The sequence below is a fragment of the Pseudophryne corroboree genome, chromosome 2 (assembly GCF_028390025.1).
Source record: "Pseudophryne corroboree isolate aPseCor3 chromosome 2, aPseCor3.hap2, whole genome shotgun sequence".
Classification (NCBI taxonomy): Eukaryota; Metazoa; Chordata; class Amphibia; order Anura; family Myobatrachidae; genus Pseudophryne; species Pseudophryne corroboree.
This window is the reverse complement of record NC_086445.1, coordinates 266493328-266519502: the sequence shown is the minus strand read 5'-3', so window position 1 is coordinate 266519502 and position 26175 is coordinate 266493328. Positions and strand designations below refer to the sequence as shown.

Sequence of the window (26175 nt, the reverse complement as noted above, 5' to 3'; positions counted from 1 at the left end):
AGGTTCCCTGATACTTTAAGCCTTGGTGTACAATAGCCAGAACAACACATATGTCACATGCAATGTAGATCTCTTGTGAAACTGATCATCATGTGTATAAGTGGCAGTTCCAGGACCCCTTTGTCACTCCTCATTAATCCATTTAGTTTGAGCTTTCCCATCGGTGGCTGGGCTCTGAAAAGGGAACTGTGTCATGTGTTGCATCCTGTATTTAAAAAAAAGACCAACAGGAAGTACTGGGATTGGTAGCCAGAAAAAAAGACTGTTTTTAGAGAGAGGAAACTAAAGACATTAAAAAGCCATGACGAGGGTGTGCATAGTTATAATCAGAACCATGAGCAAGTAGTGAAGGAACTTCCAGCTGAAAGAAGGGACTGATGTGAAAAGATCACAGGCGAGAGCGGAGGAACAAAACCTAAATGGATGAATAAGGCTTTTTAATGAACTCCCTCTCAGTTCCAGCTGCTCCTATCTCACTTCAAGCCCTGTCAGGTAAATTTCACACATGATATATTCTCCTCAGACCCTTTGTCTTTTATTTCTCAGCTCTGAACATGTATAGAGGACAGCTGCCCTCTGCCTAGAACCCCCTGTTCTTATTTCCAATGTGGGCAATGATTATACAGACATGATGACATACTGCCTGTGTCCATCTGCTGGCTGTCTCACTATATGTACACAGATATCGTTAACATTTTGGGTTTCTTTGGGTTCAATGTAATACTGATATTATGGAATGAATATACATTAAGCTTCAAACCAGTACAATACAGAACTTAACATGAATACGGCTTTAAAACAGAGACAATTCTAGTAATAAAATACTTTTTGGGACAGGAATATCTTTCTTTCTCGTTGTGGTTCTTGATGTTCTCTTCATGCATCTGCTAGAAAGGGTACTCCGCGATATTCCCAACATTTTGGTTTCCCTGAATCGCTTCCTTTTTTCCACCACAGAGTAAATAGCACTTTGCCTGTAATTGGTGTCCTATTTTGGTGGTGCCTTTATATAAACTCTGCTGGTAGTTAGAATTACTTTTGAAAAGCTTTGCAATTGCTTGTTGATGATGTCTGATGATCTCTAGTATCAGAACTTGATGATTATTATCTTTTATTTATGAATTATCTAAGATGTTACAGTTTCAACATAACAAAACTATGTTTAAATATGTATTTTGTGATCATATATTGTGTAGACTTAAATGTTAAATCTATGATATCTCTTTTATGTACTTTACCCTTTTAAGATATAAACAGAAGCAAGGACTGTCTCGAACATTTTTTTTAGTGGTAGACAGGTGGATGGGTTCTTATAATTATGGGCATAATTCAAACCTGATTGTAGCAACAAATTTGTTTTAGATTTGGGTGGGTTATTTTGTTTCTGTGCAGGGTAAATACTGGCTAGATTTCAGTGTGAACACACCCCACCCAGATCTAACTCTCTCTGCACATGTTATATCTGCCCCCCCCCCCCCCCCCCTGCAGTGCACATGGTTTCTCTAACGTCCTAGTGGATGCTGGGAACTCCGTAAGGACCATGGGGAATAGACGGGCTCCGCAGGAGACTGGGCACACTAAAAGAAAGATTAGGTACTATCTGGTGCACTGGCTCCTCCCTCTATGCCCCTCCCTCTGGCTCCTCCCTCTATGCCCCTCCTCCAGACCTCAGTTAGAATCTGTGCCCGGCCAGAGCTGGATGCACCTAGTGGGCTCTCCTGAGCTTGCTAGAAAAGAAAGTATTTGTTAGGTTTTTTATTTTCAGTGAGATCTGCTGGCAACAGATTCACTGCTACGAGGGACTGAGGGGAGAGAAGCAAACCTACCTGCTTGCAGCTAGCTTGTGCTTCTAAGGCTACTGGACACCATTAGCTCCAGAGGGATCGAACACAGGGCCCGACCTCGATCGTCCATTCCCGGAGCCGCGCCGCCGTCCCCCTTGCAGAGCCAGAAGACGGAAGAACCAGAAGAAAAACGGCGGCTGAAGACTCCGGTCTTCAATAAGGTAGCGCACAGCACTGCAGCTGTGCGCCATTGCTCCCACAGCACACCACACGCTCCGGTCACTGGTGGGTGCAGGGCGCAGGGGGGGGGGGGGGCGCCCTGGGCTGCAATTAGATTACCTTTTGGCAATAAAAACACACATAATACAGTCTAGTACTGTATATGTGTAAAAAACCCCGCCATTAAAGTACATAAAAGGACAGAAGCCCGCCGCTTAGGGGGCCGGGCCTTCTTCCTCAGCACACCGGCGCCATTTTCTCTTCACAGCTCAGCTGGAAGGAAGCTCCCCAGGCTCTCCCCTGCAGTATCCTGGTACACAAAGGGTGAAAAGAGAGGGGGGGGGCACATAAATTTAGGTGCAAAAATTGTATATACAGCAGCTACTGGGTAAACACTGAGTTGTAGTGTAATCCCTGGGTTATATAGCGCTGGGGTGTGTGCTGGCATACTCTCTCTCTGTCTCTCCAAAGGGCCTGGTGGGGGAACTGTCTTCAAATAGAGCATCCCCTGTGTGTGTGGTGTGTCGGTACGTGTGTGTCGACATGTCTGAGGTAAAAGGCTCCTCTAAGGAGGTGATAGAGCGGATATGTGTGTGGGAGGGTGTCTCCGTCGACAGCGCCGACACCCGTTTGGATATGTGTAAGTGCTGAGGTAAAATTATTGCACAAAAGGTTAGGGAACAGAAAGGAAATCTACCCTGGTCTGTCCCTATGTCACAGAGTCCTTCAGAGTCTCTCTATGTTCACTATCCAAAATAACAAAGTATCGACACGGAGTTTAACTCCACTGTCGACTACGATAATACAAAGTTACAGCCAAGAAGGCTAAAAGATATTCAACATATGAATATTGGAATAAAAGATGATTTGCATATCACTGATGACTCATCTGTCCCTGACACGAGAGTACACATGTTAAGGGGAAGAATGCTGAGGTAAATTTCCCTCCTCTCATGAGGAAAAAGAGCGGGAATCTCCAGACAAGAGACGGCAGCTTCCCACAAGAGAATTCTCAGGCTGTATCCTTTCCCCACTAGGGCCAGGATGTGTTGAGAATCTTCCCCTTGGGTGTCCTGTTTGCACTAGCTATTCTCAGGGATCCTGCAGATAGCGTGCACATTCTAGTATACTACCCAGACCGGCGATTGTGTCGGCATGGGCTTATAGCGCTGTGGCAGCGTGGACAGGTACCTTATCAGCAGAGATTGAGACCCTAGTATGCATATAAATATTTTAAGATGCTGTCTTAAGTGATAGATATATAATTATAAAGCATGCCCAAAGGGACATGAGTATACTGGGTCCTAGAGACAAAAGCTATGTCGATTTCTGCTTGATGTGTCCTGTAGAATATACATTGGACAGATGATGCCGATTTAAGAGGCATATGGAAGGCTGAGGATTGTGTGGAGAAAGGTTCTCGGGCCTGGTCTCCACAGTTATAGCTGGTAATTCTGATATTTTGCCTTATATTCCTGCACAGCCTAGGAAAGCACGACATTATTAAATGCAGCTTTTCGAATAAAGAAACAAGAAAGTCTGAGGTGCGTCCTTTCTTGTCAGAGCCGGGGGCAGAGAAAAGAAGCTGTACAACACAGCTAGTCCCCAGGAACAGAAGTCCTCCCCGGCCTCTACAAAAATCCACCGCATGTCGCTGGGGCTCCACAGGCGGAGCTAGGCCCGGTGGGGACACGCCTTCGTAAGTTCAGCCACAAGTGGGTTCACTCCCTGTTAGATCCCTGGGCAATAGAAATTGTGTAGCAGGGATACAGGCTGGACTGTGAGAAGATGCCCCCTCACCGATGACCCGGCGGGATTCCCCCCAAGAGAGGGAGCCAGTGTTAACTGCAATTCGCAAATTGTATCTTCAACAGGTGGTGGTCAAGGGTCCCCTCCTTCAACAAGAGGGTGTTATTATTCGACCATGTTGTAATCCCGAAACCAGATGGTTCGGTTAGACTCATATTGAATTAAAATCCCTGAACATATACCTGAAAAGGTTCAAGTTCAAGCTGGAATCGCTAAGAGCGGTCATTGCAAGCCTGAAAAGGGGGAGTCTTTATCGTGAATCGGGACATAAGGGATGCATACATTCAGGTCCCCATTTATCCACCTCATCAGGCGTACCTCAGAATTGCGGTACGGGATTGTCATTACCAATTTCACCAAGGTAATGGCGGATATGATGGTGCTCCTGCGGAAGCAAGGTGTCACTATTATCACATACTTGGATGATCTCCTCATAAAAGCGAGATCAAGAGAGCAGTTGCTGGACAGCGTATCACTTTCTCTGGAAGTGAAACGGCAACACGACTGGATTCTATATATTCCGAAGTCGCAGTTGGTTCCTACAGCTCATCTGCCTCGCCTAGGCATGATCCTAGACACAGACCAGAAAAGGGTTTATCTCCCGATAGAGAGAGCTAAGGAGCTCATGACACTGGTCAGGAATCTATTGAAAAACAAAACAGGTGTCGGTGCATCACTGCACTCGAGTCCTGGGAAGGATGGTGGCATCATACGAGGCCATCCCCTTCGGCTGGTTCCATGCAAGGACAATGGAACTTACTGGACAAGTGGTCCGGATCACATCTTCAGATGCATTGGTTAATCACCCTATCCCCCAGGGCCAGGGTGTCTCTCCTGTGGTGGCTGCGGAGTGCTCACCTTCTCGAGGGCCGCAGATTCGGCATTCAGGACTGGGTCCTGGTTACCACGGATGCAAGCCTCCGAGGGTGGGGGGCAGTTACACAGGGAAGAAAATTCCAAGGTTTGTGGTCAAGCCAACAGACTTGCCTTCACATCAATATCCTGGAACTAAGGGCCATATACAACGCCCTAAGTCAAGCGGAGTTCCTGCTTCGCGACCAACCGGTTCTGATCCAGTCAGACCGCAGGGGCTCATGTAAACCGCCAAGGCGGCACAAGGAGCAGGGTGGCGAGGGTAGAAGCCACCAGAATTCTTCGCTGGGCGGAGAATCAAGTAAGCGCACCGTCAGCAGTGTTCATTCCGGGAGTGGACAACTGGGAAGCAGACTTCCTCAGCAGGCACGACCTCCACCCGGGAAAGTGATGACTTCATCAGGAAGTCTTCACGCAGTTTTGCAAATTGATGGGAACTGCCTCAGGTGGACTAGATGGTGTCCCACCTCAATAAAAAGATAAAAAAGGTTTTACGCTGGGTCAAGGGACTCTCAGGCGATGGCTGTGGTCGCACTAGTAACACTGTGGGTGTTCCAGTCGGTCTATGTATTCCCTCCTCTTCCTCTCAGACCCAAGGGCTGAGAATTGTAATAAAAGGAGGAGTGTGAACAATATTCTTTGCTCCGGATTGGCCAAGAAGGACTCGGTACCCGGAACTGCAAGAAATGCTCTCAGAGGACCCATGGCCTCTGCCTCTCAGACAGGACATGTTGCAACAGGGGCCCTGTCTGTTCCAAGACTTACCGCGGCTGCGTTTGACGGCATGGCGGTTGAACGCCGGATCCTAGCGGAAAAGGGCATTCCAGATGCAGTTATTCCTACGCTGATAAAGGCTAGGAAAGACGTGACAGCAAGACTTTTTCACTGTATATGGCAAAAATAGGTTGCTTGGTGTGTGGCCGGGAAGGCCCTACAGAGGAATTCCAGCGGGGTCGATTCCTGCACTTCCTACAGTCAGGAGTGACTATGGGACTAAAATTAGGATCCATAAGGGTCAAGATTCGTCCCTATCCCTTTTTTTCTCAAAAAGAACTGGCTTCACTGCCTGAAGTTCAGACGTTGTTACAGGGGTGCTGCATATTCATCCTCCTTTTGTGCCACCAGTGGCACCTTGGGATCTTAACGTTGTGTTGTATTCCTAAAATCCCACTGGTTTGAGCCACTTAAGACCGTGGAGCTAAAATATCTCACGTGGAAAGTGGTCATGCTTTTGGCCTTAGCTTGGACTAGGCGTGTGTCAGAATTGGCGGCTTTGTCATGTAAGAGCCCATATCTGATCTTCCATATGGAAAGGGCAGAATTGAGGACTCGTCCCCAATTTCTCCCTAAGGTGGTATCATCGTTTCATTTGAACCAACCTATGGTGGTGCCTGCGGCTACTAGGGACTTGGAGGACTCCAAGTTGCTGGACGTGGTCCGGGCCCTGAAAATGTATGTTTCCAGGACGGCTAGAGTCAGAAAAACTGACTCGCTATTTATCCTGCATGCACCCAACAAGCTGGGTGCTCCTGCTTGAAAGCAGACTATTGCTCGCTGGATCTGTGGCACGATTCAGCTGGCACATTCTGCGGCTGGACTGCCGCATCCTAAATCAGTAAAAGCCCATTCCACAAGGAAGGTGGGCTCTTTCTTGGGCGGCTGCCCGAGGGGTCTTGGCATTACAGCTTTGCCGAGCTGCTACTTGGTCGGGTTCAAACACATTTGCAAAATTCTACAAGTTTGATACCCTGTCTGAGGAGGACCTTGAGTTTGCTCATTCGGTGCTGCAGAGTCATCCGCACTCTCCCGCCCGTTTGGGAGCTTTGGTATAATCCCCATGGTCCTTACGGAGTTCCCAGCATCCACTAGGACGTCAGAGAAAATAAGAATTTACTCACCGGTAATTCTATTTCTCGTAGTCCGTAGCAGGGCCGGATCTAGGGGGGGGGGGGGGGGGCGAAGGGGGCGACCGCCCCCCCCTAACACAGTCATAGCCACGCCCACTTTTGAGCAGAAGAGAGCTCTCCTGGGAGAGCCTTATGCAGAACGATGTGCTGCAGCTTATACCACAGCAGCACAGGGGAGCCAGGAGAGCAAGGGTTACAGAGCATTTGCTCCTCACTTGCTGGTGTGTGGCTACTAGGGCTAATAAATACAATTACCCCATAGCACAGTCACATGTAGATAGAACAATCACAAAGCTCTATCTCAGTCTCACTCAAAAAGTTCAGTCAGAATTGAGAGAGGAGAAGTTAGGACTGCAGATGGGAGGAGTTGGGACTGTAGAGGGAGGAGTCAAGATTAAACAGTAAACCGCCCCCCTAAAGAAAAGTCTAGATCCGTCCCTGGTCCGTAGTGGATGCTGGGCGCCCGTCCCAAGTGCGGAGTCTCTGCAATACATGTATATAGTTATTGCTTAACTTAAGGGTTATTGTTATGAGCCATCCGTTGAGAGAGGCTCAGTTATTGTTCATACTGTTAACTGGGTATAGTTATCACGAGTTGTACGGTGTGATTGGTGTGGCTGGTATGAGTCTTACCCTGGATTCCAAATCCTTTCCTTGTAATGTCAGCTCTTCCGGGCACAGTTTCCTTAACTGAGGTCTGGGGGAGGGGCATAGAGGGAGGAGCCAGTGCACACCAGATAGTACCTAATCTTTCTTTTAGTATGCCCAGTCTCCTGCGGAGCCCGTCTATTCCCCATGGTACTTACGGAGTTCCCAGCATCCACTATGGACTACGAGAAATAGAATTACCGGTGAGTAAATTCTTATTTTTGCCCATCTGCTAACAAAATTCCTGCTACGATCAGGTCTGAATTAGGCCCTATATATGGGTTGGGCATGCGTTACCGCCGCTGAAGATCCTGGAGGTCAGCATACCGACCACAGGATCCCCGCAGCAGAATGCCGTCAGGGAAGGGGGGGGGAGGAGGTGCACCAAGCACCTTGCGGGCTCGCCATAGGTTCTATTCCCACTCTATGGGTGTCGTGGGAATGGCCCTGCTGTCACATAACTACATCCCTTATATATATCTCCCAATATTGTATTTCTGAATCAAATCCCTCTGTGCCTCTGTTCTTTAGAATCCCTCTGTCCTTCTTTTGGATCTGTTGATCTCTTTATGGATATTGAGACACACTAGCGCCAAACAATAGCTGCTCATCTCCCAAATGCTGCATAACAGCACCCATGCTGTGTACTTTATTGCTTTGTCGTGGCAATAATTTGCTGTAGTGCTTTATGTGAAATATACTAGAAGGTAGTAGGTGAGCGAGTGTGTATGAATGCAATCAAAGTGCATATTTTTACGCTGCTCTTTGTTTTTGTTTTTTTTGTAATTCTGTGTTTTTTTTAATAGTTGAAGAGAAAACTAGCTTACAGAGGCCAATTAATTGGTTAATTTGCACGCAAACAATATGCATATAATTTATTCAGCAGTGAAAACATGTAATTCATTTTGGGAGAAATGATCAACATTGCAGAGTCTCAAACCAGTCTAAGGCCAGGTACACACTAGAACGATATCTTCAACAAATAAATCGTGAAGATCGTTTAATGTGTACGCAGGATTGCGCGCTCCCGCTGGTCGCATACAAGATCTTCTGGTTGGATGTGCTCCATGGCCAATCAGACGATATCGTCTCATATGCGGTGTTGTGCAGTGTAATGAAGGACGAAACCAGATATTGTTCGGTCGTTCATTACATTGCATAGTGCATATGGGCAATCTTGCATGGTCTGAGGTAAAGGGAATTCATCCCGACCAACAGCAAGATTGCCCGTGTCTCTAGTGTGTACCTGGACTAAGTTTTAAATTAAATCAACCAGAATTTTCATCTTCACATTAGTCCTTCCCTGTGTATTATAGTTTACCTATTATTTGTAATATTAAAGTGATTTATTCAATAATGTAATGCAAATAAAAAGATATGTATTGTAACCAATAAAAAGCAATATGATATTAGTTTTGTGTTGTGTCTATTTACAATAAATATCAGTATTCCCTTTTTCAAGATCTGTTTGTGCCGTTTTTGTGCAGTAAAGACGCAGACAATACAAACACACACTGGCTGTAGTCTTGCGTAATCAGATTTTTGCCACATGTGTGTTATTACTTGTGTCTTTACCCCGTCATACACATTACACAATCAGGGAGTATTGATTGTTATTGTAAACAGAGTGGAAGCTCACACTGAGTTTGGAGAAAATACTTAGGGTGGTATATATACAGAAGAGAGTAGTGCAGGCATGTAGCATCTGTATAAATAATCAGAACTAATGCCCGTACGCACCGGAATGATGCTAATGAAACACGGAACGATCATGTTCCGCCCTTCATTAGGATGCTACAGGACGCTAGCGATATCGTCAGGTTTGATGTGCAGCATATCAAATCAAACCTGATGATATCGCTAGAGACTGCGGACACCCACATATCAGGCATACACACTGCATGATATGCGCTGATGTGAGCGATATGTCGATATGATCTGCCAGATATGTACCCAGGTTTATTTATTGTCTTACACATGTCTTCCAATAAATTTGACTAAATACATAGCAATGCATTGAGTTGGAGACTTCGTTCTGTGTTGTTCACCTTGGATCAGCATAATCATACAAAGAGGGCAATTCAATTAGCCGCGGTAATTTACCGCAGGCTACTTAATTAATCCCCTGGAACGATTCAATTAGTCCTCTGAAGGCAGACCGCAGGCTGCATTTAGTGGGAATTCCTTTTCGGGTCTGAACAGACCCGAAAAGAAATCCCCGATAAATAGTCTGTCTTCAGGTGCTGCAGCCATGTTAATTAACAGATATTTCCAGGAACGTATCCCAGATTATATACTGGATTCTATGTGTTAAACTGGTTAATTTAAGAGGTTAGAAAAAGGGGCTCTACTTTAATATCCCCAGACGTTAAAGCATGAGGCTACTCCCCTTCACCTCGTTAAATTAACAGGACTAATTGAATTCCCCCAAAAGCTGTTCCTTTTGTTTCCATTAGACACGATATGTATAATACTTGTTGAGTTTATGGCTGCTCTCTCCGGGAGGAAGCAACCAGGTCGCACAACAGGGGGCGTGGTTCTGTGAATAGAGAGATGTCTGGGGGCATAGGCATGGGGTTGAGCGGGATGCAGAAGACCTGCCTACTTTTCCAGGTGGCTGGGAGTGCCACACAATTTTCGGGAACCTCTCTGCAATTCCGGGAGAGTAGGCAAGAATGAGCCGTACCCATACCTATCAACATTGAATAAGACAAATAAAGTCTGTTCCCTAGTAGGCCAACATACCATCCAGCTTATATAAAACCTTGCTCATTTCAGATGATGTTAGGACTGTTAGAAAGGGGGGGGGGGGGGGGGGGGAAACGGGAATGTTGGCAAGTATACGTATACATTGAATAGCGCGTGATGTTTTCCAAACAAAAACTTCTCTGTGTTGCGATATAAATACATGTCTGAAAATACGGTGTTAAGTAAAGGTTGTAGGACGGGACAGGAGCAAGACATAATGGGCAGTATTCAATGGTTATATCGCACCCGGTCTCCCGTTTAAAGTGACGGGAGATCGCGAGGCGAAATTAAATTGTTCTTATTTATTACGCATATTGCACCCTTAGGTGTCGGGCTTAGCAGCGTATAGCGGCTAAACTCAACCAAACTAATGGGCGCAATGCAAAAAGTCCTGTTTCAGCGCTCAAACAAATCACTTTTCGCTCATTTCAGCTCGGGGGGGTGAGCTGAAATGCCGTCGCTGGTAGCCGATCGCGCCCAATAGCTCTGTTGGGTGCTTCTACTAGATGCCAGCGATAAAACAATTGAATACCGGCCCAAATATATCTGAATGTGGAAATCACCTTTCATGGTGTAGTTCACTCTTTGAAAACAAGAAGCCAATCACACGCGTATCTACATTAGAGCTTCAGTTAGGAGGTGGGATCTGTGGTGTTCTGGGTGCAAATAAGAAGTGGGGTACCCAGGTGTGAGCTGCAGCTCCTGGCTTTAGTTGCTTGGAGGAATTCCGATGGACACTACCCCCTGCAAACTACTTGTGTGGGAGGGGGGGGGGGGCTGTTTATATTAGGAGGGGATTCAAGTGTTCCATTACATCCAAAAATTGGGATGTATGACCATGTGCTACTTATACACACTGCAGTGTGTGGGATAATCTGTTCAATGGATTTAGGAAATATATATCAGAGCAGGACTAGTCTGACACATATGGGAATTGTACATAACTTTCAGTCTAATGGAACACTCATTTCTCAGTCACCTTTCACTATCAAACAATAGCTGTAAGTAATGGAGGAGCTGTAATGTGCATGAATATAAGATATGAGGGTTAATCACCACAGTAAACATAACATATTTCTGGCAGTCTATCAGGTTACATGTTTTACATTTTATTTTCTTGCTTATGTTGCTGCTCCCATGGGTGATACTTGTTGCCAAACTTTTATTTTTCCATTCGCTTCAGCATAAAAAGTATTGGGTTTATTTCCAACACGAAAAATGCAGAACACAATAGTTCATTAGATTCTCACACAAAGCGATCCTTATGGAACTTTTGTGTCCATCCCATCTTACCAGGTCCATTTCTCAGCAAATAACTACTTACCCAGCAATGCATGGCAGCCTTTTATACTGTATAATAGAGATGAGCGGGTTCGGTTTCTTTGAATCCGAACCCGCACGAACTTCACTTTTTTTTTCACGGGTCCGAGCGACTCGGATCTTCCCGCCTTGCTCGGTTAACCCGAGCGCGCCCGAACGTCATCATGACGCTGTCGGATTCTCGCGAGACTCGGATTCTATATAAGGAGCCGCGCGTCGCCGCCATTTTCACACGTGCATTGAGATTGATAGGGAGAGGACGTGGCTGGCGTCCTCTCCATTTAGATTAGATTTAGAAGAGAGAGAGAGAGAGATTGCTGTGATACTGTAGATTAGAAGAGAGTGCAGACAGAGTTTAGTGACTGACGACCACAGTGACCAGTGACCACCAGAGACAGTGCAGTTGTTTGTTTTATTTAATATATCCGTTCTCTGCCTGAAAAAAACGATACACAGTCACACAGTGACTCAGTCTGTGTGCACTGCTCAGCCCAGTGTGCTGCACATCAATGTATTGTATATAAAGCTTATAATTGTGGGGGAGACTGGGGAGCACTGCAGGTTGTTATAGCAGGAGCCAGGAGTACATGATAAATAATATTATATTAAAATTAAACAGTGCACACTTTTGCTGCAGGAGTGCCACTGCCAGTGTGACTAGTGGTGACCAGTGCCTGACCACCAGTATATTAGTAGTATTGTATACTATCTCTTTATCAACCAGTCTATATTAGCAGCAGACACAGTACAGTGCGGTAGTTCACGGCTGTGGCTACCTCTGTGTCGGCACTCGGCAGGCAGTCCGTCCATCCATAATTGTATTATAATATATACCACCTAACCGTGGTTTTTTTTTCATTCTTTATACCGTCGTCATACTAGTTGTTACGAGTATACTACTATCTCTTTATCAACCAGTGTACAGTGCGGTAGTTCACGGCTGTGGCTACCTCTGTGTCGGCACTCGGCAGGCAGTCCGTCCAACCATAATTGTATTATATACCACCTAACCGTGGTTTTTTTTTCATTCTTTATACCGTCGTCATACTAGTTGTTACGAGTATACTACTATCTCTTTATCAACCAGTGTACAGTGCGGTAGTTCACGGCTGTGGCTACCTCTGTGTCGGCACTCGGCAGGCAGTCCGTCCAACCATAATTGTATTATATACCACCTAACCGTGGTTTTTTTTTTCATTCTTTATACCGTCGTCATACTAGTTGTTACGAGTATACTACTATCTCTTTATCAACCAGTGTACAGTGCGGTAGTTCACGGCTGTGGCTACCTCTGTGTCGGCACTCGGCAGGCAGTCCGTCCATCCATAATTGTATTATAATATATACCACCTAACCGTGGTTTTTTTTTCATTCTTTATACCGTCGTCATACTAGTTGTTACGAGTATACTACTATCTCTTTATCAACCAGTGTACAGTGCGGTAGTTCACGGCTGTGGCTACCTCTGTGTCGGCACTCGGCAGGCAGTCCGTCCATCCATAATTGTATTATAATATATACCACCTAACCGTGGTTTTTTTTTCATTCTTTATACCGTCGTCATACTAGTTGTTACGAGTATACTACTATCTCTTTATCAACCAGTGTACAGTGCGGTAGTTCACGGCTGTGGCTACCTCTGTGTCGGCACTCGGCAGGCAGTCCGTCCATCCATAATTGTATTATATACCACCTAACCGTGGTTTTTTTATACCACCTAACCGTGGCAGTCCGTCCATAATTGTATACTAGTATCCAATCCATCCATCTCCATTGTTTACCTGAGGTGCCTTTTAGTTCTGCCTATAAAATATGGAGAACAAAAAAGTTGAGGTTCCAAAATTAGGGAAAGATCAAGATCCACTTCCACCTCGTGCTGAAGCTGCTGCCACTAGTCATGGCCGAGACGATGAAATGCCAGCAACGTCGTCTGCCAAGGCCGATGCCCAATGTCATAGTACAGAGCATGTCAAATCCAAAACACCAAATATCAGAAAAAAAAGGACTCCAAAACCTAAAATAAAATTGTCGGAGGAGAAGCGTAAACTTGCCAATATGCCATTTACCACACGGAGTGGCAAGGAACGGCTGAGGCCCTGGCCTATGTTCATGGCTAGTGGTTCAGCTTCACATGAGGATGGAAGCACTCAGCCTCTCGCTAGAAAACTGAAAAGACTCAAGCTGGCAAAAGCACCGCAAAGAACTGTGCGTTCTTTGAAATCCCAAATCCACAAGGAGAGTCCAATTGTGTCGGTTGCGATGCCTGACCTTCCCAACACTGGACGTGAAGAGCATGCGCCTTCCACCATTTGCACGCCCCCTGCAAGTGCTACGAGGTTACATCCAGAAAATGTGGAGAAGATGATGTTCATTAAAATGAATTATAATCAATTCCTCCGCGGAGACATTGACCAGCAGCAATTGCCTCCACAAAGTACACAGGGAGCTGAGATGGTGGATTCCAGTGGGGACGAATTGATAATCTGTGAGGAGGGGGATGTACACGGTGATATATCGGAGGGTGAAGATGAGGTGGACATCTTGCCTCTGTAGAGCCAGTTTGTGCAAGGAGAGATTAATTGCTTCTTTTTTGGGGGGGGTCCAAACCAACCCGTCATATCAGTCACAGTCGTGTGGCAGACCCTGTCACTGAAATGATGGGTTGGTTAAAGTGTGCATGTCCTGTTTTGTTTATACAACATAAGGGTGGGTGGGAGGGCCCAAGGATAATTCCATCTTGCACCTCTTTTTTCTTTTCTTTTTCTTTGCATCATGTGCTGATTGGGGAGGGTTTTTTGGAAGGGACATCCTGCGTGACACTGCAGTGCCACTCCTAGATGGGCCCGGTGTTTGTGTCGGCCACTAGGGTCGCTAATCTTACTCACACAGCTACCTCATTGCGCCTCTTTTTTTCTTTGCGTCATGTGCTGTTTGGGGAGGGTTTTTTGGAAGGGCCATCCTGCGTGACACTGCAGTGCCACTCCTAGATGGGCCCGGTGTTTGTGTCGGCCACTAGGGTCGCTAATCTTACTCACACAGCTACCTCATTGCGCCTCTTTTTTTCTTTGCGTCATGTGCTGTTTGGGGAGGGTTTTTTGGAAGGGCCATCCTGCGTGACACTGCAGTGCCACTCCTAGATGGGCCCGGTGTTTGTGTCGGCCACTAGGGTCGCTAATCTTACTCACACAGCTACCTCATTGCGCCTCTTTTTTTCTTTGCGTCATGTGCTGTTTGGGGAGGGTTTTTTGGAAGGGACATCCTGCGTGACACTGCAGTGCCACTCCTAGATGGGCCCGGTGTTTGTGTCGGCCACTAGGGTCGCTTATCTTACTCACACAGCGACCTCGGTGCAAATTTTAGGACTAAAAATAATATTGTGAGGTGTGAGGTATTCAGAATAGACTGAAAATGAGTGTAAATTATGGTTTTTGAGGTTAATAATACTTTGGGATCAAAATGACCCCCAAATTCTATGATTTAAGCTGTTTTTTAGTGTTTTTGGAAAAAAACACCCGAATCCAAAACACACCCGAATCCGACAAAAATAATTCGGTGAGGTTTTGCCAAAACGCGTTCGAACCCAAAACACGGCCGCGGAACCGAACCCAAAACCAAAACACAAAACCCGAAAAATTTCAGGCGCTCATCTCTAGTAGGAATATCGCACTGTGGCCACACTGACCTTACACGCACTGGCAGGGTTGGACTGGCCCACAGGGGTACCGGGGAAACCCTCCGTGGACCCCACTGCCTGGCCCCCCACCCAGGTTCCAGACTGCGCACTTGAATAATACAGTATGTTACCTTATACTGCATAGGACTATGGTGTATTTTATACACTGCATTGTTTTAATTAATCTGGTACATCATCATGCATAGCATAGACAATCAGTATTTACGGGGTCAAGACCCTATCCAAGCCTCTGTGAGGACTGGTCACACCTGCTCTGGTAACTGACCACACTCATAAGAATGGGCCCCTAAAACAGCATTCCCTGGTGGGCCCTTCATGTCCCAGTCTGACAATGCCCACTGGCATAGGTTTTGATAGCTGTAAATGCACGTGTGCCCATCACTTGGCCAAGAAATGTTGCAAATAGCATTGCTGTGCAAATAGAACCCAAGCAAAGGCTTCTGCAGAGCCAAAAATAGGTCTGTAACAACTTCTTCATAAACTAAACTGCATACCTTAGATTTTCTCAGTTCAGCTACGGTCTTTGGAAGCCATGAGATACGCAGACTATGGTTGTGGGTTAGGTGGCCTGTGGAACCTGTGAGGCCTATTGGTGAGTTGTCATGCTCAGTATTTCTGATCTAGAAAAGAGAATGCCAAAACTTGTAAATGACCTTTCTCTTTGTGATTATACTGTATTAGTAAAACAAGAAAACACAACTTAAGGCCTAATTCAGGTTGGATCGCAGTGTGCGATCCAACCGTAAATTTTTAGACAAAGCTTGGGCAACGCTCCATTTCCAGAGAGGAGACAGAACGTTGCTGGGGCGGTGTGGCGTGAACGGGTGTGATGGCGGCCAAGCGGGGGGCATGTCGGGGTGTGATCACGGCAGATGTGTGACATCACACTCAGCCGCCGCGATCAGGAAGATGGTGATCCTGCTAATTTGCAGACTTTGTAATCCTTTTCTGAATTAGGCCCTTAATACAGAAACACAGAATAAGGGGGAGAATTCTATTAGCCGCGGTAAATTACCATTGGTTAATTGATCCCCGGGGTATCCACTTAGCCCTGAAACCAGGAGTTAACGGGGATTTGTTTTTCACCAGCCTCAGCTTAAAACAAAACCCAAAAAACCTAGATAACTAGTGCATCAACAGGTGCTGCGACCCTGTTAACACGCAAAATCCGTGACACGCTAATTTAACGGGCGTTAACAGCGCTGCTGGGTGAAAAAGGGAGTGCAATTGCCCGAGGCTACCTATCATTTTCTCCTGTGAACACTTTTCACCGACAATTGAATTCCCCCTTAATGTATAAGATTATATACAAAATACGAGCTATACTAAGTAATTAAGATATTATAAGACATTAAGTAATTAAGACATTTCTGTATCCAACCAACAACATTGATATAAAGCGGTGGAACGGATGGGGGGGGGGGGGGGGGTGTTAGTGGCAGTCAGACACAAACCTATTAGGTGGAGTAGGAAGAAGTGTAATGTTTGCATGTGATTGGATAGCAGTGGCATAGCAGTAGGCCACAGAGACCTGCTGCAAAATATGATCCAGAGCCCCTAAACCAGAGCCGCATGGACCTGAGGAAACACCAGAGCTGTCTGTTGATTAGGAATGCAATACTTTGTAGTTTTGATATTTATGAAAATATTGTGCAGTGTGATTATGAGCACATCTCAATTGCCCTGATGTTCAATGGCATATTGTGTTTTTTTGTGAGACCACCAGAGTCCCTGGGGTGAGATACAGCTGTTATACTTATTTTGTAATGACTGTTCCTAGGAACATATACAGTAGTAAAATAAAACCTGTAGTGGAATAATGACAAACCAACATTACTTGTACCATTGAGAGTAGTACACCTATAATGAAGTTATACATCTGTTAAGAAACATAAGGTGTTTACCGTTAACAAATAAAAACCTCCGTGATACTATGAATAAACGCACAGGAGAAATAGTCTATTATGTTATCATGAAAGGACAATGTAATTAGATCCTTTAATCATGTGACTTTTTGTAAAGGTAATTTTTCCTTACATAAAGAAGGGTTTAGTAAAGCCAGTTAACCAAGAAAGAACCTACCTGTAATATGCAAAAAATGTATTCTGAATAAATCCTTTTTAAATGATGAATTCTCTGTATATTACTGTTACAGTATATCCTGAGGGTATTCACTGGGATCCGGACTATTGGTCAATATACATTAGGTCGACAGTCATTAGGTTTCACCCCATATGGTCAACAAACAAAATGTCAGCATTGACAAAAGGTTGACATATGAAAGATGAGCACATGAAAGGTCGACATGATGGTGGTCGACACATATATGGTCAACAGCTGATTTTTTACTTTATCCTGCCTTGACTATACATGTCACAAATCATAACCTTTAGTAACCTTGTGGTGAGCAAAGTGAGACAACGGATCCAAAGCGCAGCGAGCGAAGCAAGCCCGCGAGTGGACGCGTTGCAACAATTGGTGGTCCCAGACAGGGCAGTAGAGAGTCTGGCTGGGCCCGGGTACTTCTCAGGGGGCGTGGCCTAATTACAGGATGTTTGGTCATGCATCCTTAGAAAAAAATACTGAGATAAATGCTATTTTAAGCGCCTTCATTGCCGCACTGCAGCCCAGCACACAGCAGAGTGTGCTGGGGGAGGAGAAAAGCTGCAGCTGCTGCTGTCAGGCAAGGGGGAGGGAGCCCGGGTATCCCACTGGGCCCTCACCAGGCCCCTCCATCAGACCTGGTCCCGGGTAATTTGTACCCTATCCACCCCTCTCCCGGCACCACTTGGCCTCGATGCCAAAACTATCCACACTAACCCCAAAAATACAAAAAAAGTATGTCAAACATTTTTGTGTCGACCATTGTCGTGTACCTTTTGACCATGCCAACCTTTTCCAATGTCGGCCTCTCATATGTCGACCTTTTGTCCATGTCTAATGACTGTAGACCTAATGCATGTAGATCTTCTATACCATACTCGCATCCATTTACCTCCTCATGTAATGCAGAATTGTACCCTACACCAATGTGTCATTTCATACTGTACAACATTACATTACTATGTAACTGAGGGATAAATGGAAAGGGTGAACAACAGTTGTACTAAGTCTATGTTTCTTCTTTCACCCATATGTTATGGTGAAGCACACACACAAGTTAATGTATGTATGTATGTATGTATGTATGTATGTATGTATGTACAGATGCTACAAATGAATTCAAACAGCAGAAACTTACATTTAGCTGTATTTGGTTTCTAATAGCAAACAATGATAGTAATCTGTATTACTGGTCCTCCTCCAAATTATGGGGGTAATTCAGACCCGATCGCTGGGCAGCGCTTTTTGCAGCCCTGCGATCGGATAGTCGCAGCCTACAAGGGGAGTGTATTTTAGCTGTGCAAGTGTGCAATTGCATGTGTAGCAGAGCTGCACAAACTGATTTTGTGCAGTCTCTGCGCTGCCCAGGACTTACTCACCCGCTGCGATCACTTCAGCCTGTCCGGGACCGGATTTGACGTCAGACACCCTCCCTTCCAACACTTGGACACGCCTGCGTTTTTCCAGACACTCATTGAAAACGGTCAGTTGCCACCCACAAACGCCCTCTTCCTGTCGATCTCCTTGCCATCGCCGGTGCGTTCGGGATTTTTGCACCAACCCTTCGCTGACCGACGATACGTCGCGCCTGCACATTGCGGTGCATACACATGCACAATTCAGATCTGATCACAGGCTGTGAGAAAACGCAGCCTAGAGATCAGGTCTGAATTACTCCCTATATCACCCCCGTGGAGCTGTAGACAGGGCTCATAGTGACCCCCCCTCCCAATTTTTTATGTTCCTAGTCACAACATAGGCAGGCATTTAGGGATCTATATGCAATTCAGGAAGTATCCCAGAGACAGTTATACAAAACACAGAGCATTCCATAGACCGATCTGTAATACAGAGTGCATTCCAGAGGCTGTTATATAATACAAATCCAGGCGGCCTTAGACACTCTCTCCAGTACATACTGAGATACAGAGACATTGCAGGGAGGGGTACACTGAAATGCAGGGTGACTACAGGAATGAGGTACACTGAGATACAGAGACACTGCAGGGATGAAATATGCTCCATTAAGTTTGTCCAGCGCTCTAAAATTGCAATAATAGCCCGTTTGTTTGCTTTTTCGGCTGAAAAAGTAGCAGAGCTAATTAGAAACCACCTAAGAGAGAACAGGGACTGTGTGCAGGCTTGGTGTGGGCTGTGGATTTGTGCGAGTCTACTGTGCATGCACATGGTCTCCAGGAACATGGCACCCATGTCTTGTTCCTGGGGACACGTCTATTGCACATGTGCAAATCACTGGGAAAATGGCTGTCACACCATTTTCCTGGTGATTGCTTTCTGCAACACCAGACAGTCCGGGACTCCGGAGGGGTAAGTATAAATATATGGGTGCAGGGTGTGCAGTGTGGGCCCCTTGGACCCAGGGGCCCATGTGCACTGCATAGCTTGCACCTATTATAGTTATACTTACTGCAGAATTGTGAAGGAACAGTATGTGGGGGCAGGGCCGGATCTAGGGGGGGGGCGAAGGGGGCGACCGCCCCCCCCCCCTAACACAGTCATAGCCACGCCCACTTTTGAGCAGAAGAGAGCTCTCCGGGCTTATACCACAGCAGCACAGAGGAGCCAGGAGAGCAAGGGTTACAGAGCATTTGCCCCTCACTTGCTGGTGTGTGGGTACTAGGGCTAATAAATACAATTACCCCATAGCACAGTCACATGTACATAGAACAATCACAAAGCTCTATCTCAGTCTCACTCAAAAAGTTCAGTTAGAATTGAGAGAGGAGGAGTTAGGATTGCAGATGGGAGGAGTTGGGACTGTAGAGGGAGGAATCAAGATTAAACAGTAAACCGCCCCCCCTAAAGAAAAGTCTAGATCCATCCCTGGGGGGAGGGGGGGGGGGGGGGAGGGACATCGGACTAGGGAGCGGAGGGGAATGAGATATTGTCAGCAGAGAAGGGGAGATGCAATAAGTCTTAGTGAGAAATAAAGTGGATTAGTTCGCTAAAGCACCCAATTGGTGTCTAACTGTGATTTCAAATGCTGTGCTAGGTAATTGACAAAAACTGATTGGTTGCTTTGCGCACCTTCTCCATTTTATTTTTCTTAAGGCTTGATACATAAGTTGGGCCTAGGCTGGGGGAATGATGATGAGTTCAGATTTAGAAATATTGACTTTCAGAAAAAGTTGTGCCATCCAGGAGGAGATGGCTGACAGGTGGTGGTGATAAGGGAGAGGAAAGATGTGCATGGAGAGAGGTAAATTAAAGAAATTTCAGTCAGTGACTACTACACGGTCGGGTCACATTATTATGACCACTTCCTACATTTGATGTCAGCAGCGCGTAGCCCCTGAAGTACACCATGGGGTATATTTACTAAGCTTCCGATTTTGACCAATTTTGAGTTTTTACTTCAAAGTGTCATCTCGGGAATTTACTAAACTAAAATCTCGGCAGTGATGAGGGCATTCGTATTTTTTTTGAAGGCAAAGAAAAAAATACGAATGAATACACCATCGGTCAAACACGCCTGTTATTTTATACAACTCGGTAATTTACTAAAAATTCGTATTCACAATCACTGCCGGCAATAGCCAAACACTGCCGTGAAAAAGTACAAATCGTAAAAAAAAGCAGTTTTCAAATAGACCTGCTTTTTCTCTAACGTCCTAGTGGATGCTGGGGACCCCGTAAGGACCATGGGGAATAGACGGGCTCCGCAGGAGACAGGGCACTTTAAGAAAGAATTAGGAATACTGGTGTGCACTGGCTCCTCCCTCTATGTCCCTCCTCCAGACCTCAGTTAGAATCTGTGCCCGGACGAGCTGGGTGCACTTTAGTGAGCTCTCCTGAGCTTGCTAGATAGAAAGTATTTTGTAAGGATTTTTTATTTTCAGAGAGATCTGCTGGCAACAGACTCTCTGCTACGTGGGACTGAGGGGAGAGAAGCAGCCCTACTAACTGCGGATAGGTCGTGCTTCTTAGGCTACTGGACACCATTAGCTCCAGAGGGATCGAACACAGGAACGCACCCTTGGTCGTCCGATCCCAGAGCCGCGCCGCCATCCCCCTCGCAGAGCCAGTAGCCAGAAGCCGGCGTGAGAAGCAAGAAGACTTCAAAAGCGGCGGCAGAAGACTCCATCATATGAGGTAGCGCACAGCACTGCAGCTGTGCGCCATTGCTCCCACATTACACCCACACACTCCGGTCACTGTAGGGTGCAGGGCGCAGGGGGGGGCGCCCTGGGCAGCAATTAGAGACCTCTTGGCAAAGTGGGCATATATACAGTTGGGCACTGTATATATGCATGAGCCCCCGCCATTATTTTACACAAAATCGCGGGACAGAAGCCCGCCGCTGAGGGGGCGGGGCTTCTTCCTCAGCACTCACCAGCGCCATTTTCTCTCCACAGCTCCGCTGAGAGGAAGCTCCCCAGGCTCTCCCCTGCAGAAGCACGATAGAAGAGGGTGAAAAGAGAGGGGGGGGCACATAAATTTGGCGTAAAAACAATATATACAGCAGCTACTGAGTTAACACTACGTTACTGTGTGATTCCTGGGTCATATAGCGCTGGGGTGTGTGCTGGCATACTCTCTCTCTGTCTCTCCAAAGGGCCTTGTGGGGGAACTGTCTTCAAATAGAGCATCCCCTGTGTGTGTGGTGTGTCGGTACGTGTGTGTCGACATGTCTGAGGTAAAAGGCTCCCCTAAGGAGGAGATGGAGCTAATATGTGTGTGAGAGGGTGTCTCCGTCGACAACGCCGACACCTGTTTGGATATGTGTAAGAGCTAAGGTGAATTTATTGCACAAAAGATTAGAGAACAGACAGGAAATCTACCCATGTCTGTCCCTATGGCGCAGAGACCTTCAGAGTCTCACAATGCTCACTATCCAAAATAATAGACACTGATATCGACACGGAGTTTGACTCCAGTGTCGACTAAGATAATGCAAAGTTACAGCCAAAATGGCAGAAAAGTATTCAATATATGATTATTGTAATAAAGATGATTTGCATATCACTGATGACTCATCTGTCCCTGACACAAGGGTACACATTTTAAGGGGAAGAAAGCTGAGGTAAATTTCCCTCCTCTCATGAGGAAAAAGAGCGGGAATCTCCAGACAAGAGACTGCAGCTTCCCACAAAGAATTCTCAGGCAGTATCCTTTCCCCACTAGGGCCAGGATGTGATGGGAATCTTCCCCTAGGGTGTCACGTTTGCCCAAAAGGTAGCCCTAGCTATTCTCAGCGATCCTGCAGATAGCGTGCACATTTTGGTACACTACTCAGACTGGCGATTGTGTCGGCATGGGTTTATAGCGCTGTGGCGGCGTGGACAGGTACCTTATCAGCAGAAATTGAGACCCTAGTATGTATATATATATATATATATATATATACATACATATAGAGATATATATATATATATTAAAGATGCTGTCTTAAGAGATATATATCATAAAACATGCCCAAAGGGACATGAGTATACTGGGTCCCAGAGGCAAAGCTATGTCGATTTCTGCTTGACGTATCCTGTAGAATATGCAATGGACAGATGATACCAACTTAAGTGGCATATGGAAGGCTGAGGATTGTGTGGAGAAAGGTTCTCGGACCTGGTCTCCACAGCTATAGCTGGTAATTCTGATATTTTGCCTTGTATTCCTGCACAGCCTAGGAAAGCACGTCATTATCAAATGCAGCCTTTCAAACAAAGAAACAAGAAAGTCCGAGGTGCGTCCTTTCTTGCCAGAGGCGGGGGCAGAGGAAACCAGCTGCACAACACAGCTAGTTCCCAGGAACAGAAGTCCTCCCCGGCCTCTACGAAAATCCACCGCATGTCGCTGAGGCTCCACAGGCGGAGCTAGGCCCGGTGGGGGCACGCTTTCGTAAGTTCAGCCACAAGTGGGTTCACTCCCTGTTAGATCCCTGGGCAATAGATATTGTGTCTCAGGGATACAAGCTGGACTTTGAGAAGATGCCTCCTCACTGACGACCCTGCCGGCTTCCCCCCCCTAGAGGGAAACAGGGTTAACTGCAATTCACAAATTGTATCTTCAACAGGTGGTGGTCAAGGTTCCCCTCCTTCAACAAGGAGGGAGTTATTATTCGACCATGTTGTAGTCCCGAAACCAGATGGTTCGGTCAGACCCATATTGAATTTAAAATCCCTGAACATATACTTGAAAAGTTCAAGTTCAAGATGGAATCGCTCAGAGCGGTCATCGCAAGGGAGGGGGATTTTATGGTGTCTCTGGACATAAAGGATGCTTACCTTCATGTACCGTTGTCACAAACCGGTCTCTCACCTCTGCGGGTTCTGGGGTTCGTCCTTTGCCAGTGCGGTTGCTCACGGTGCTGTGCGCCCGTGTGGGGACGCGGCGTGATCAGTGGCACAGGTAATGCAGAGTCTGGGAACTGGGAGTGCGGGGACCAAATGGCCTAAGGCACTGCGGGGTGTCTGCTGTATAGGAGGTGGCCATGTTGGAGACCAAATAAGTAATACAGAGCACTTGTGAAAACACCTGCGGGCAGGTGTAAGCCAATCCCGTGCTTGTGCTGCCTTTAAGTAGGCTGGGATTATGTTACACTGGGCCAGTGCTTTGTTGTATCAACGCTGTGCTCTAGCTCTGAGCTCTCTCCGTGCATTCCTGTGTGATTCCCGTGGTCCAGATATCGCCTCCGTTCCCAGAGGTCCGTCTGCAGCCTTCACTGCTAAAGATCCACCGGCTCTCCGCTGTGCTGTCAGTTAATTGCACACCTACTGGAAACAGTTGGATTCCCAGAGTCTTGCATGAGGTTACCTTGTCTGCCTGCCTTCAACCATACAAAGTTTGGAGGATTCCACTACCCTCAGCTGTTCGTTTGTTCTACTCTGCATTTAACCCGTTCATCACCTTGTCATCTGCTACAGTTTTCACAGTGATCTCCGGAACCCGCAAGTAACCCAATTCAGTACTTTTATTTTCTATGTTACCATAACAAGGATAATTCTTCACAGCCTCTCAGTTAACTCTCAAAACTTCATTGCAAATCCTTACAGTTATTTCTTCATGTCTGCATTACCCAGTTAAACACATTCTGCAGTTCAGCATCAAAGCTTGTTTATATTTGGACAATTCAACATTTATTCATCAGCTTGTTTTATATACAGTTCCATGAACATTTCTTTTATTTGTCTTTGAGATTTATCCTGCATATTATTTCTGCCATTCCTGCAATACTTCAGTATAATATGATGATTAACAACTTGTCATTTAACTCTTTACTGAATTGTTATTTTTAATAAATATATGAAACGGAACTTTCTTCGTCCTCCCTGCTTTCTTCATACCCCAGCACCTACACCTGTGGTTGGTCCCGGGTTAACGGATTCACAAAAACACCCGGATCTGACAGTAAGCACTGGCCACATGGATCCGTCAAGTGACCAATTCGCAGGAGGCGGTGCTACGTCAGATATCCTTTCCCGTCTGGAAAACCAGGAGTCTATACAGACACAAATAGTGCAGTTTATGCAAACTATGGCAGACCGTTTAGAGACTCTTCATACGGCTATTAAAACGTCTCAAGTTCAGATTCCAACTCCGGTTGTCCCAGTTACCACTACAGCTTCTCCTGTGACGCTGCCTACGTCCCGCTTGCAGTTACCCTCTCCGAGTAAGTTTGACGGAACTCCAAAACTTTGCAGAGGATTCCTGAATCAATGCGAGATCCAGTTCGAACTGTTGTCCGCCAGTTTCCCATCAGCTCGTTCTAAGGTTGCATATATTATTGCCCTCCTCTCCGGTCAGGCTCTGGAGTGGGCATCACCATTATGGGAAAGAGGTGATCCTATCCTCTCTAATTACAAGGAGTTTGTATCATCCTTCCGGAGAATCTTTGACGAACCAGGCAGGACCACCTCAGCATCTTTGGAGATTCTCCGTCTACGTCAAGGTTTACGTCCTGTCAGTCAATATATTATTCAGTTTCGCACGTTGTCTTCAGAGTTAAACTGGAATGAGGAGGCCCTGATCGCCGCGTTTTGGAATGGACTTTCAGAGAGAATCAAGGATGATTTAACTATCCGGGATGTGCCAACTAAACTGGATGAATTGATTTCTCTCTGTAACAAACTTGACCTACGCTACAGGGAGCGATGTTTAGAGAAATCCAGGGCAGAGCGATCCAGTCCACGTTATCATCCTAGGCCTCGACAAGATTCTTCATCACAGTCTCCGGTAACGACAGAAGAACCTATGCAGATTGGGCGCTCTCGCCTCACAGAGGAGGAACGACTTCGTCGTCGACAGGGTAACCTCTGCATGTACTGTGGGTCCTCCGAACACTTAGTTAAATTCTGTAAACTCCGACCGGGAAACTCTCGCTCCTAGCTTATTCAAGGGAGGTTAAGCTAGGAGTTACTTTAGAATCACGTTCTGGGAAAGAGCCGACCTTGTCTATTCAATTAGAAGTTCCAAGTTCTACAGTGAAAGTTTCAGCTCTCCTAGATTCCGGGGCAGCCGAGAACTTCATCTTCTCAGCCTTTGTCTTACGGTCTAAAGTTCAAACCATGCCTCTGGAAGCAGCAGTTGCTGTTACAGCAGTGGATGGAAGTCGAATTCCAGATGGTATAATTACTCATCGAACCGTATGTCTCAAGATGAAAGTTGGTGTGCTCCATTCCGAATACATCTCCTTCTACGTGATTCCCAAAGCCTCTCAATATGTGATACTTGGTTTACCTTGGCTGCAGAAACATAATCCTCAACTTAATTGGCAAACCATGGAAGTCCTTTCGTGGGGTAAATCTTGTACCAAGGACATTTTAGCCTCAATTGTACCTCTCCGGTCAATTAGCCTTCCCGACCTACCTCCGGTGTATCAATCCTTTGCGGATGTTTTCAGTAAACAAGCAGCAGACTCTCTCATCGCGAATGGGACTGCCCAATCGTCCTGGTTCCGTGCAAAACCCCTCCTAGGGGACGAATTTATCCGCTATCCATCCCAGAGACGCAAGCTATGTCTGATTATATACAGGAAAATCTAACCAAAGGATTTATCAGACCATCTTCTTCACCTGCAGGAGCCGGATTCTTTTTCGTTAAGAAGAAGGACGGT

At 46.1% G+C, this 26175-nt stretch overlaps 1 protein-coding gene across 2 annotated transcripts in view; it reads left to right on the top strand.

Moving 5' to 3' along the window:
• Positions 1–217: 217 nt before the first annotated feature.
• Positions 218–26175, top strand: part of LOC135015220 (activin receptor type-1-like) — a 188597-nt gene continuing 162639 nt past the window's right edge. The window contains exon 1 of one of the 2 annotated variants that reach the window (XM_063952786.1): positions 218–492. The gene's annotated coding sequence lies outside the window, so the exon portion shown is untranslated. The remainder of the gene's footprint in view (positions 493–26175) is intronic. The other variant, XM_063952785.1, reaches the window with a different exon arrangement.